Here is a 12,131-nt window from a genome sequence, read left to right on the forward strand (position 1 = left end):
CCTGTCCTTGGTGCCACAGGGACGGGAGTGGACATGTCCCAGTGGTTTCCATGGCAGCAGCCTCCCATGGCCAGTCCATGGTGATTTCCTCCCCCAGCAGGTTCAGACCTCTCAGCTCTTCCCTTCCTGAGCTGCAGAACCATTCAGGCTGGAAAAGACCTCCAAGGTTATTGACTCCAACCTGTGACTGATCATCACCTTATCAACTAAACTGAGTGCCACATCCAGTCATTTCCTGACCACCTTTAGGGGTGGGGACTCCACCCCCTGCCTGGGCAGCCCTTCCAATGCCTGGCAACCCTTCAGTGAAGAGATTTTCCCAAATATCCAATCTAAAACTCTGCTGGTTCAACTTGAGGCCATTCCCTCTCATCCTGTCCCTGTTCCCTGGAGCACAGCCTGAACCCCCCTGGCTGTCCCTCCTGTCAGGAGCTGTGCAGAACCAGAAGGTGCCCTCTGAGCTCCTTTTCTCCAGCCTGAGCACCCCCAGCTCCCTCAGCTGCTCCAGCCCCTTTCCCAGCTCTGTGCTTTCTCTGGACATGCTCCAGCCCCTCAAGGTCTCTCTTGTGAGGGGCTCAGAACTGGACACAGCCCTGGAGATGAGGAGCTGCTGCTTCCTGGTGCAGTGCTGCTGTGAGGTGGGACAGCTCAGGTCAGGCTGGCAGGACAAAGTGACAGAGCTCACCTGGGCTGCTGTGAAACCTGTCACAGGCTGAGGTGAAGAGGGAATGCTCAATTCCTGCCTTTCATGCTGCCCTTCATGTTCCCAGTGTGACGTTTCTGAGCTCAGCCCCACCCTGCTGGGCAGGAGAACAAGGTGCTCTCCTCTCTGACCTCCTTCCAAAGGCTCCTGGCCAAGGCTGGGGCCAGCAGGCTGGAGGGGGAGTACCTGGTTTTGCCTCTGTCAAGGTCGGGACTGAAGCACTCAGGATGGTATTTCGTGTTCAGACTCAGGTGTTTATTATTTCTTATCTGTATCACAGACTTACAAGGCATGGGTTCTGCAGTATTTCACTAACAAGGTACAAAATGGCCAACTGTCTTTCTCTACAAGGGAGGGAGATTTGCTGAGATGGAGAACAACTCTTTAAGCTGAGGAGGATAAAGCCCTGGTGCAGGTGGTGGCGCAGGAGAGGAGTTATGGAATCCCAGAGTGGTTTGGGTTGGAAGGGACCCTAAAGCTCCTCTTGTCCCACCCCCTGCCATGGCAGGGACACCTTCCACTTACCCAGGCTGCTCCAAGCCCCGTCCAGCCTGGCCTTGGGCACTGCCAGGGATGCAGGGGCAGCCCCAGATGCTCTGGGCACCCTGTGCCAGGGCTGCCCACCCTCACAGGGAAGAATTTCTTCCCAACATCTGATCTAAATCTCTCTTGGTTTAGATTGGAATGGTTCCCTCTTGTCCTGTCATTCTCTCTCCATGTAAAAAGTCTCTCTATTTCCAGTGCCTTTAGGCCCTGGAAGGGGCTCTGAGCTCTCCCTGGAGCCTTCTTCTGTCCAGGTGAGCACCCCCAGCTCTCCCAGCCTGGCTGCAGAGCAGAGGGCTCCAGCCCTGTGGCCCTGGGCAAGGAGCCTTGTCCCACTGTCCTCTCCAGCACAGAGTGCTTAGGGCTTGGTGGGATGGATGGATGGATGGATGGATGACTGATGGATGGATGGATGGATGGATGGATGGATGGATGGATGGATGGATGGATGGATTAATGGATGGATGCATCCATGGATGGATGGATGATGGATGCATGATGGATGGATGGATGGATCCATGGATGGATGGATGGATGATGGATCCATGGATGATGGACCCATGGATGGATGGATGGACCCATGGATGGATGGATGGATGATGGATCCATGGATGGATGGATGGATGGATGATGGATGGATTAATGGATGCATGATGGATGGATGGATGGATCCATGGATGGATGGATGGATGGATGATGGATCCATGGATGATGGACCCATGGATGGATGGATGGATGGATGATGGAAGTGCTCCCTGTGGTGAGCTGGCTGGGTTAAAGTAGCTCTGGGGGCACTGTGTGGGGCTGCAGTGGGGCTGCAGGGGCCCAGGGCAGGCTGTGAGCCCCGGGCAGGCTGTGAGCCCGGGCAGGCTGTGAGCCCCGTTGTGCCCTCGGTGAGTCAGCGCTCGGTGATTCAGCTCGGGACAGCCCCCCTGCTGCAGCGGGAGGAGTCACCGGAGATGTTTTCCCTCGCTCATCTTAGCAGCGGTTCCTGGGCCTGGCTGAGGTACAGCAGCTCTGAGCTGGGAGGTGTGCTCTGCCTGCCAAGGGAGCTCCAGCACATCTGGCACAGCTGTAAATCCCAGACTGGTTTGGGTTGGAGGGACCTCAAAGCCCATCCTGTTCCACACCCCTGCCATGGGCAGAGACACCTTCCACTGTCCCAGGTGCTCCCAGCCCTGCCCAGCCTGGCCTTGGGCACTGCCAGGGATCCAGGGGCAGCCCAGCTGCTCTGGGCACCTGTGCCAGGCTGCCCACCCTCCAGGGAGGAATTTCTTCCCAGTACCCCATCTAACTCTGTGGTGGTGTTCACAGGGGTCCCAGGATAAGAGAAGAGATGAGAATCTTGACTCCATGTATCAGAAGGCTGATTTATTATTTTATGATATATATTATATTAAAAGAAAATGATATAATAAAACTACACTAAAGAATAGAAGAGATGATTTCATCAGAAGGCTAGCAAGGAATAGAAAGGAATGCAATGATAATAAATTCTTCTGACTGACCAGAGAATCTGAAACAGCTGTGCTGTGGTTGGCCATTAATTAAAACCAACCACATAAGACCAATCACAGATGCACCTGTTGCATTCTAGAGCAGCAGATAATTATTGTTTACATTTGGTTTCTGAGGCCTCTCAGCTTCTCAGGAGAAAAAATCCTAAGGACAAAATTTGTCATAAAATATGTCTGTGACAGTGGGAAGCCAGTCCCTCTTGTCCTCTCACTCCAGACCATTGTCCCCATCCCGCTCCAGCTCTCCTGGAGCCCCTTCAGGCACTGGAAAGGGCTCCATGCTCTGCCCAGAACCTTCTTTTTTCCAGGCTGAAATCCATTCAGCTGTTCTGAACCAACCCAAGCACTTATTTCAGAAATCTTACTTGGGCATCTTTCCATGTCCTTTCTGGGCTCAGCTGCCCTCACCTGGAGCCACAAGAACTGCCCACAGGTACAATCCTCTCGGGCTTGGCCCCAGCTCGGTGCTGCGGCTCACAGTGGGCTCAGAGGCTGTTCTGCACCCCCAGTGCATGGCCAGGCTGGTGCTTCCAGCCTCTGCTTTCCTTCTGAAGGATTCTGCAGAGCAGGTGCCCTGTGCCAAGCTGAATCCTGGGGGGGGGTGTTGGTTGCATTTTGCAAGTCACTGAGGGGTTCTCAGTCTGGCTGTTTGTGCTGAGTGTTTGCATGCCAAAGGATTCTCCTCAGCTTTGTGGGAACACAAATGGTGTTGCTGTGCCTTTGTACAGAAGTGGGACTGGGGAAATGTTTCCTTAGCAGAATAGAGCCCAAGCCAGGTAAGAAAGGTTGTTCCAGGCTGGACCTTTTGCCATCCATCTCTGCCAAGGCTGCTGTGAGGCAGCTCAAGGGAGATGTCTGGACATGGTCCTTCCCTGGTTGCTATTCCTGGCTCTTCTTCAATCTCCTTTGACACCCTTTTAGTCCTTTTGTGTATCTGTGAGATGCTTCAGAGGATGGAAATTTCCAAGTTCCAGTTTCCCTGCAGCAGCTGGAAGCAGCTAAGCCACACATGTGCTGCAGGACTCAGAGTTTCAAACCACCAGGTTTAGGGTGGGTGCTCTGGGCAGGTCTGGGGACTTTGGTGCTTTGGGGTTTGTGCAGGAGGGGTCACAGTGTGGTGGTGACACTGCATTCATGTGGATAAACCATGGATTATAAATACACCCTGACCTGCAAACAGACAGGGAAAGCAGCCTGGGCAGGGCTGGTCACTGCTCAGAGACAGCCAGGAGGGTGTTAGAGGGTGTTAAGGAGGAGGGAATGGCAGGAAAGCCGTGGGCTGTGGGCACTTCTCACCTGCAGCAGCACCGGGGCTGAGGGGTCCCAGCTCCTGGGGGCTGGTGGAGGGCTGGGAGCATGGGGGCTCATGGAGGTGGGCACGGGGCAGCTCCATTCCTGCTCCTCCAGGCTTGGTGGCATGGCCTGTGCCCTCCCTGTCCCCTCCATGGACGGTGGGCAGGGCTGGGCACCTCTCCTCTGGGCCCTCGAGGTTTACCCTCCACAAGGAGCTGCTGGGGAAGGGGGTTCTGCCCCGAACAGGGACCTGCCAGGGTCCTGGGTCCAGCCCAGCTGCTGGGGGAGCTTTGCTGTTTTGGTTGCATTTTGCAAGTCACTGAGGGGTTCTCAGTCTGGCTGTTTGTGCTGTCTGAGCGCTTGGATACCAAAGGATTCTCCTCAGCTTTGTGGGGACACAAATGGTGTTGCTGTGCCTTTGTACAGAAGTGGGACTGGGGAAATGTTTCCTTAGCAGAATAGAGCCCAAGGCAGGTAAGGAAGGTTGTTCCAGGCTGGACCTTTTGCCATCCATCTCTGCCAAGGCTGCTGTGGGGATGTCTGGCCATGGTCCTTCCCTGGATGCTGGTCCTGTTTCAGCTCCTGGGAGCTTTGCTTCAGTGAGAGCCCAGGGGCTCATGGGGACCCCAGGCACTGGAGCACTGGCCAAGAGAAACTGGGAAACACAAGGGTGGGTGTCAGCAAGCCTGGCTGTGTGGGAGGCCCTGGAGGCTCCCTGGAGCAGTGGGACACCCCTGTCCCAGGGGACCTGGGGCATGGCACTGCCTCTGGGGCAGGGGGAGGTGACAGGAGCCCGGGGTGGGCAGCACTGGGGGGGTTCCCTGCAGGGCAGTTCCTGTCCTGGGGCAGGACTGAGGTACCTCCTCCTCTGCACCCACGTCCCCTCTGCGTCCCTCTGTCCCAGGGTGTCCCCTGGAAGGAAGGTCAGAGCTGCTGAAGGAGCCCATGTGCTGCTTCCCACCCTGCTGCAGCCCTGAGCTCACTCGCTCTCCCTTCTCCCCACTCTGATCCCTCTTGCATCCCTTCCCTTAAAAACATTTCTCTCTTATCTTTGATAATTGCCTGTGAGGCCTGAGCACCCCCGAGGCCTCTGAGCTGCCCTTGCCTTGGCAAAAGCTGAAAATCCTCTTTCTTCCCATGCCTGGGCTCCCCCAGAGGGGCTGTGTCCTTCCCTGCAGCTCCTGGGCTCCCTGTGCCAAGGCACCAGGGGATGGTTCCATGCACAGCAGAGGTTCCTCATCTGCCCTACAGATTCTCCTTGGAGCTGTGGGTGCTGCCCAAGGACAGGCTGCTCCCTGCTGTTCCTGTCCTGCTGCATCCCAGTCAGTGGCCCCTGTTCCTCAGTGTGGTGTGGAATCCTGCCATGGACAGGGGGCCTGTGTTGCACATGCTTGTGTTATTTAGTCTCATTTGGGGACACTGGGGTTTTTCAGGGTCCTGGTCCTGTTCCAGTCTGTCAGTGGTGGCAATGGGGCTCGTGGCTGAGCAGCCACAGCCCTCTCTGTGACAAACCTGGCTGGGAGAGGGGCAGGAGGGGAGGAAGCAGAGGGAAGCCTGCCCTGGTGGCTGCAGATGCTCAGAAAGTGTGAGTCAGGCATCCCAACAATGGGGAACTGGGCTGAACCCCACAAATATTCAAAGAGCAGCTCCTCCAGTGAGTGCTCTGAGGGAGGTGCTGAGGACAGAGCTGAGCAGACACTGACAGGGACAAGGGTCCAAGTGGGGTGTTTGGGGAAAAGACTGCTGTGGGTGTGGGTCAGCTGTGCCATGCCAGAGCTCCTGGCCTCCCAAACCTCCCTTCTCCTTTTAACCCTCCCTTCTCCTCCTTGTCCTGCTGGAGGGCAGCAGGACACGTGTGGGGACAGTGTGGGGACAGTGTGGGGACAGTGGCTGCCTGTGGCTGGCTGGGACTGGGGTGCCTGAGGGTGCCTCTGCTGGCTGGAGGTTACAGGGAATGAGGAGCCCTCACCTGGATTTAAGCCCTCAAGGGCTGATGGGGCCTGAGATGGCAGCTGGGTATGGGATGAGGCTGCTCCCAAATGCCCATCCCCAACTGGGTATGGGATGAGGCTGGCCCCAAATGCCCATCCCCAGCTGGGTATGGGATGAGGCTGCTCCCAAATGCCCATCCCCAGCTGGGTATGGGATGAGGCTGGCCCCAAATGCCCATCCCGTGCTGGGTGAGGGGCAGGGGTTGCCTTGCTGTGACTGAGCCCCACGTGCCTCAGTTTCCTGTCAGGACTGGGTGAGCTCAGGGAGGGGACACAGGCAGGACAGTCCTTTCCCCCTGCTCGAGGCCAGTGCAGCAGCTCTTGGCCAGTCTGGTCCCCACAGGGAGAGCCACGGTGCCCCCAAGGGCCAGCTCTGAGCAGGGCTGGTGCAGCCCAAGGCCCAGCCCATGTTCCCCCTGCTCCAGGCCCCCTTTCCCTGCCCAAGCTGTGCCAGCCCTGCTCTGCTGGGTGCAGGGCAGTGGGGCAGCCCCTTGCACAGCGCCCTCACACCTCCCTCCTTCCCTGAGGGCATCCCATGAGAGTGTCCAGGGAGGGATGTGCCCAGGGCTGGTTCAGGGCAGGTTTTTCAGTCGATTTTTCAGCCTTTCCAGCACAGCTTGGCCATCCCTCCCCTTCTTCCATCCCAGCTTTATTGCTACCAAATTAATGAGGAACATGTTGGTGCTTGAAGTCAGAGGCTCTATCAGCAGCTCTCTGCCTTCCCCCAGCTTCCCAAATGCCTCCAAAGGATGGCTGGCAGCTCTGCCAGGGTGAGGGTGCAGGGCTGGCAGCTCTGCCAGGGTGAGGGTGCAGGGCTGGCACCATTGCCCTCTGCCCCCACAGCATCCTCTGCTGGGATCTAAGGCCTTGCTGTGCCTCTGAACTGAAAGCAAAGCCCAGCTCAGCCTTGATCTCTTCCAGGGCTTGAGCTGTGTCCCACTGTGGTCTGAGGGAGCTGGCTCTGCTTCTGCCTGAGCCACCAAACTGTGCTCCAGGTGGCAGTGGGGGATGCAGCAATGCCCTGCTGTGCCATGTGGGATCACAGGGATGTGAGGAAAAGGTGCCATGGGGTCAGAGGGGCAAGGGAGGACTCCAGCAGCACTGCCTGTGGAAGAGCTCAGCTCAGTGCTTGCTTGGGGGGCACTTCTGGGGCAGGGGGAGCCCCTCTGGGGCCCCCAAACTGCTCCTTCCCCCAGGAGGCGCCTTGGTGTAGTTTCTGGTAGGTGAGGAGGTGCAGGATCAGGCCCAGGCCCATCTCCATGGGATGACTCAGGAATTAGTTGGGTCCTTGCTGAGCCTGTTGTCACCATGGCAGTTTGGGGGGCTCTTGTGGGGGTGGCACCGTGGCTGATGTCCTTCTGCTGGCCTCATCCCTGCGCTGAAACATGGATGAAGGTCTCCCCCTCCAAAGTGCTGCCTGAGTTGGCCTGTGCCAGCCCAAGAGGTTCACTTGCCTCTCCTTAGAGTGGAAATGTGGGAGCTTGTCCATGGGGTGCTGAGAGGGGATGCAGGCAATGCCCTCTTAGCACCTTCTTGGGGCCAGGCTCTGCTCAGCGGTGCCCAGGGACAGCCCCGGGGCCTCGGGCACAAAGTGACCCACAGGAGGGGCCCTCCGAGCTCAGGAGACACTTCTGCACTGGGAGGGTGGCCGAGCACTGCCGCAGGTGCCCGGGGAGCTGGGGGAGTCTCCATCCCTGCAGAGACTCAAAAGCCACCTGGACACATCCTGGGCAGCCGGCTCTGGGTGGCCCTGATGGAGCAGGGGCTGGGCAAGGTGACCTCCAGAGGTGCCTCCAGCCTCCCCCAGCCCCAGATCCGCTTCTCGAGCACCGTGCAGGGACCTCTGGCAGTGTGCAGGGGTTCAGCAGGGCACAGTGGCACATTGCTCCTCCCTGGGCACGGTGAAGGTGCTGATGCCACAAGGTCCAAGTGCCAGCAGGACCCCTTTGGAACCTGTAGGTGTTCAGGTCCCCCCAGTCCTTGTGCACCCTGGGGGTCTCACCAGTCATGGAACCACTGAGGCTGGAAAGGGATTCTCTGTGTCAAGTCCAACCCTCATCCCTGCACTGTCCAGGCCACCCCTCAGGCATGTCCCCAAATCTGAATGTCCTTTAAATTCCCCCAGGGATGGTGACTCCACCACTGCCCTGGGAGGCCTGTGCCAGTGCCAGACCACCCTTTCCAAGATTTTTGGGGCCCAGAGGAGTTCCCACAGGCCCCTCTGCAGTTAGTGGATAGTGGAAGCAGTGGGTCCCTTCCAGCCTGGCCAGAGCCTGAGCCCATTTCTCTGGGTCCATCACTGCTTCCTGCCAGGGACGGAGGGAAGGTCCTTCCTGTCCCTGTTTTCCCCAGGATACCTGATGGAGCCACCAGGGACTCAGTTCAGCTGTGGGTGACCCCAGCCCTGACCAGTGCTGAGCAGCCAAGAACTGGTCACCCCCAGCCCCAAGCCCCAGTGGCTGCACCCTCCTGGAGAGTTGGGAAGGGCAGGTTCAGGGCTGGCAGTGCCATCGGGGGTGCTGAGGCTGCCTTGGCACGGTGGGTGCTCCCAGGGGGGCTGCAGGGTCTGAGGGAGCTGCAGGCCCCACTGCAGGCCTGCCTGAATTGTGGGGATTGAACTGCTGAGGTTTGGATTAGAGTGCAGACCAGGCAAGGATTCTGGAGTATGAGTTTGCTGGGTACTGTGGGATTCCTGGCTCTCCCTGGCTGCAGGCTGCTGTGTTTCAGAATGGGACCCCTGGGCTGTCCCAGCTCAGGAGTCCCTGTGAAGGTGCCCAGCCTCAGGGAGGGCTGTGGGGGCTGGGACCCCTTCCCTGCCCGTCTGCTTCCCCCAGGGCTGATGTTCTTGACTGGGAGAACAGTCCATGAGCATCCCAACCCACGGGTACCACTTGGGGAGCTGATCCTGGTGAGCAGCTGGGCGCTCTGGGGTTCTCCTTCTGCACCCAGTGTGGTCACCCCCACAGTGAGTGCCTGTACCCCCACAGCCAGAGCCTGACGGGGTCCCCCAGACGTGTGCTTTGTCCCCTTGTGTTCCTGCTGGCTCGGCATGCCCGGGACTCCTATCAGCGTGTGTCCGAGCTGGCAGGTCCTGCCCACACCTGGCCAGGGGCCCCCAGTCCGTGCCTGGCCCCGGCCCCGCCGTGTCCCTGCCTGTGCTCTGGCTGTCCCCGCTGCCGGCAGGAGCTGTCCCTGTGCCCGGCGGGGTCAGTGCAGGGCTGCGGGAAGCCCCTGCAGAGGGTCCCTGCCGTGTTCGCTCCGCGGGGCTGTCCCTGCCAGGGACGGGCAGGGGATGTGTGCCCTGGGGACAGGGATGTGCCGGGTGTCACGCTCGGCCCTTCACCGTGCGCAGGGCCGGTGAAAGAGCCTCTGTTCAGCTGCTGGGACGGCTCGGCCCAGCCTGGGTGTGGATGGCAGCGCAGGGTTTGCTGCCCCGGGCCCCACGGCAGGGCTGGGGAGGGCAGGACCGTGCCAGGTTACCTTGGCATAGAGATGAGCAGCCGAGCTCTCCTGCCCTGCCGGGCGTGCGCAGGGAAGGATCCCGGCGGGAGTGCCCGGCCCGGGATGAGTCAGGCGTTTGCGGGCCGGGGGCGATGGGGGCGGCGCCGGCACGCGGGGGACACGCCCGGGAGGGCAGCCCCGCTCCCAGCTCCCGGCCCAGCCCGTGCCGGCTGCGGCAGCAGTGCACATCCATCCTTCCTTCCATCCATCCTTCCATCCGTCACCGCGCGGGGCGTGGGAAGAGGCGGCTCTGCAGAAGGCGCTGCCTCGGCCGCAGCGCCCGCCCGGCGGGATGAGCCGAGCCGGGCCGAGCCGAGCCGGGCTGAGCCGCGCCGGAGCCATGGGCAGCTGGCACCCAGGTAGGGCCCCCGGGGCACTGCGCGGTGCTCGGCCCCGCTGCCGCTGCTGCTGCCCCGGTTCAGCCAGCGGCGGCTGCCTGGGGAGCGCTGGGGAGGATGGGGAGGATGGGGAGGATGCGGCTTCTGGAGCCCGGGGGCGATGGGGGCGCTTGGACTTGATCTTAGAGGTCTTTCCCAAACTTGGTTCTAGGATTCTATGACAGGGCACTTTTACAGCTCGGGACACTGCAATCTCTGCCCCTGCCAGTCCCCCGTGAGGAGATCAGGGTTCAGTCTCCAGGAGCAGGGATCTCCAGTGTTTCTGATCCCCCCCCCTTCACCACAAACAGCTCATATGATCCTCTGGCCCTGCTGCAGAGCAGCACAGGAGAACTCTCAGGCTGCACTGCGGAGTTGTTTGGGGATTTGCATGTCCCGTGCCAGGGGGGTGAGTCCCAGGGGTGGCACTGGGGCTCAGGGTGCTGTGTGCTGTCGGGGCTTTGGGGCTGCTTTCCTTGTTTGCTGTTTCTATGGAGGATTCCCAGGACTCCCTGCCAGGCTCTCTCAGGTTTGCAGGATGGCTGCAAGGCACTGCCTGTGCCCCTGTGCCCAGCTCAGCCCTGCCCGGTCGGGGTGCTGGGTGCCACAGCCCCGGGGAGCATCTCCGTTCTGCCTGGGGCTGGCAGGTTCCTGGCCCCTGCCCCGTGCCCTGCAGCCACTGCCACCCCCGCAGGGTGCCCCCCGTGTCCGTGTGTCTCTGTGGCAGCATCTGTCCCCAGTGTGACCCCACAATGTGATGGGGCTTTGCTGCCACCATCAGCCCCCCTCGGCAGGGGTGGGGGAGGAGGTCACTGGGTTGTCACCCACCCCTGTGCTCCCCACCCGAGCTGGAGCCCCCTTTGGGTGCTCAGCAGGGGCTGCTGCCTGCCTGGGACCGAGGGGCTCCGGAGGTGAAGCCTCGTGGATGGGCAGAGCCTCCGCAGGGAGCGAGGGGCGTTAGGGGCAGCCCGGGAGAAAAGGGGGATGCTCAGCCTCGGAGAGCAGCCCTGCAGCTGGGAGTGACTGGGCACGGAGGGCGAGCAGCCTGCAGGGAGGGGAAGGGAAGGCTCTGCCAGAGGAGCGCTGCAGCGGCTGGAGCTGGGAGATGCTGGAAAAGTGCTGGGGCAAAGCAGCTGGGAAATCCACACTCCAGCTTGAAGGGGAAGGAGGAGGAAAACACCAAGGGGAGGAGGAGCAGGCAGGGAGATGATGGGAGGAGATTCCAGGCATGACAAGCAGGTCTGCCTGTGATCCTGCTGAGGCTTCCTTTGCAGTCACCGTTCCCACGTGCCTGTTCCGGTAGCCTGGAGCTCCATCCGGCTCCAGCCCTGTCCCCGGAGGGAGCATCCCCCGGCCCTGGGCTCCAGCTGCAGCTGCATCGAGCCAGCCCTTGATGGAAACTGGGCTTGTGCTGAAAACTCGCCCTTGCTGAAAACCAGGCATGGGGCACCAGGGCCTGTGGGTGCCAGGAGGAGCCCTTTGGCCACTGCCTGCACAGGGCAGGCTCTTTGTGCCCACTGCCTCCAACAGCCTCAGCGTGGGATTTGCTCCAGTGGGACAGGCATGAGCAAGGCTGGGTGCTGGGAGGGCTGGCGCCCACAGGGGTGGCGTCCTGCTCCTGCTGTAGGAAGTATTTAGAAAGAAATAACTTTAGAACTCCATCGAGTTCACTGCAGTTGTGTAAACCTCTTTTACAGGTTTGTTACAGCACATATTTCAGTGGAATTGTCCCTTTGGCACCACTCTGGGACCTGTGTCCTTTCTGAACCCATGGCTTCCACTCTGGGGTCTCTGCTGGGACAGCAGGAGCTGAGTTTGCACAGGGAAGGTGCTGTGGGATGGGCAGGGCTCCATGGCTGCTGCTCCCTGTCTGTGCTGTGCTGCCCCCTCCCACCAGGGACAGCTCATCCCCACGGCACAGAGCTGCTCCCAGGGCAACATCTCCTTCTGCAGCTCTCGAGGGCCATGGGGGGGCCATGGAATAAAAGAGGGACAGGGGCCTGGGACAGGTTTCACCATGAGTGTGCTCAGGTCCCTGCAGAGCCTGCAGGTGCCCCCAGTGTGCTGAGCACCCCCAGATGGGCACAGAGGGTGCTGGTGCTCACGTGGGCCTTGTGTCCCTCTCCCACAGCCCCGGGTGCAGGTGAGTGCAGGTGACCAGGCTGCCACGGAGGGTGGCAGTGTCCCACAGCAGGTGCCACTGTCC

At 60.2% G+C, this 12,131-nt stretch overlaps 1 protein-coding gene across 9 annotated transcripts in view; it reads left to right on the forward strand.

Annotated features, from left to right (window-relative positions):
* Window positions 1-12,131, forward strand: part of EPB41L1 (erythrocyte membrane protein band 4.1 like 1) — a 62,882-nt gene that overhangs the window by 20,108 nt on the left and 30,643 nt on the right. Inside the window, exon 1 of one of the 9 annotated variants that reach the window (XM_030963234.1) lies at window positions 9,607-9,907. The exons of the other annotated variants lie outside the window; for them this stretch is intronic. The gene's annotated coding sequence lies outside the window, so the exon portion shown is untranslated. Of the gene's footprint in view, window positions 1-9,606; window positions 9,908-12,131 lie in introns of those variants that run through there. 9 annotated transcript variants of the gene reach the window in all.

This window comes from Camarhynchus parvulus, chromosome 20, assembly GCF_901933205.1.
Source record: "Camarhynchus parvulus chromosome 20, STF_HiC, whole genome shotgun sequence".
Classification (NCBI taxonomy): domain Eukaryota; kingdom Metazoa; phylum Chordata; class Aves; order Passeriformes; family Thraupidae; genus Camarhynchus; species Camarhynchus parvulus.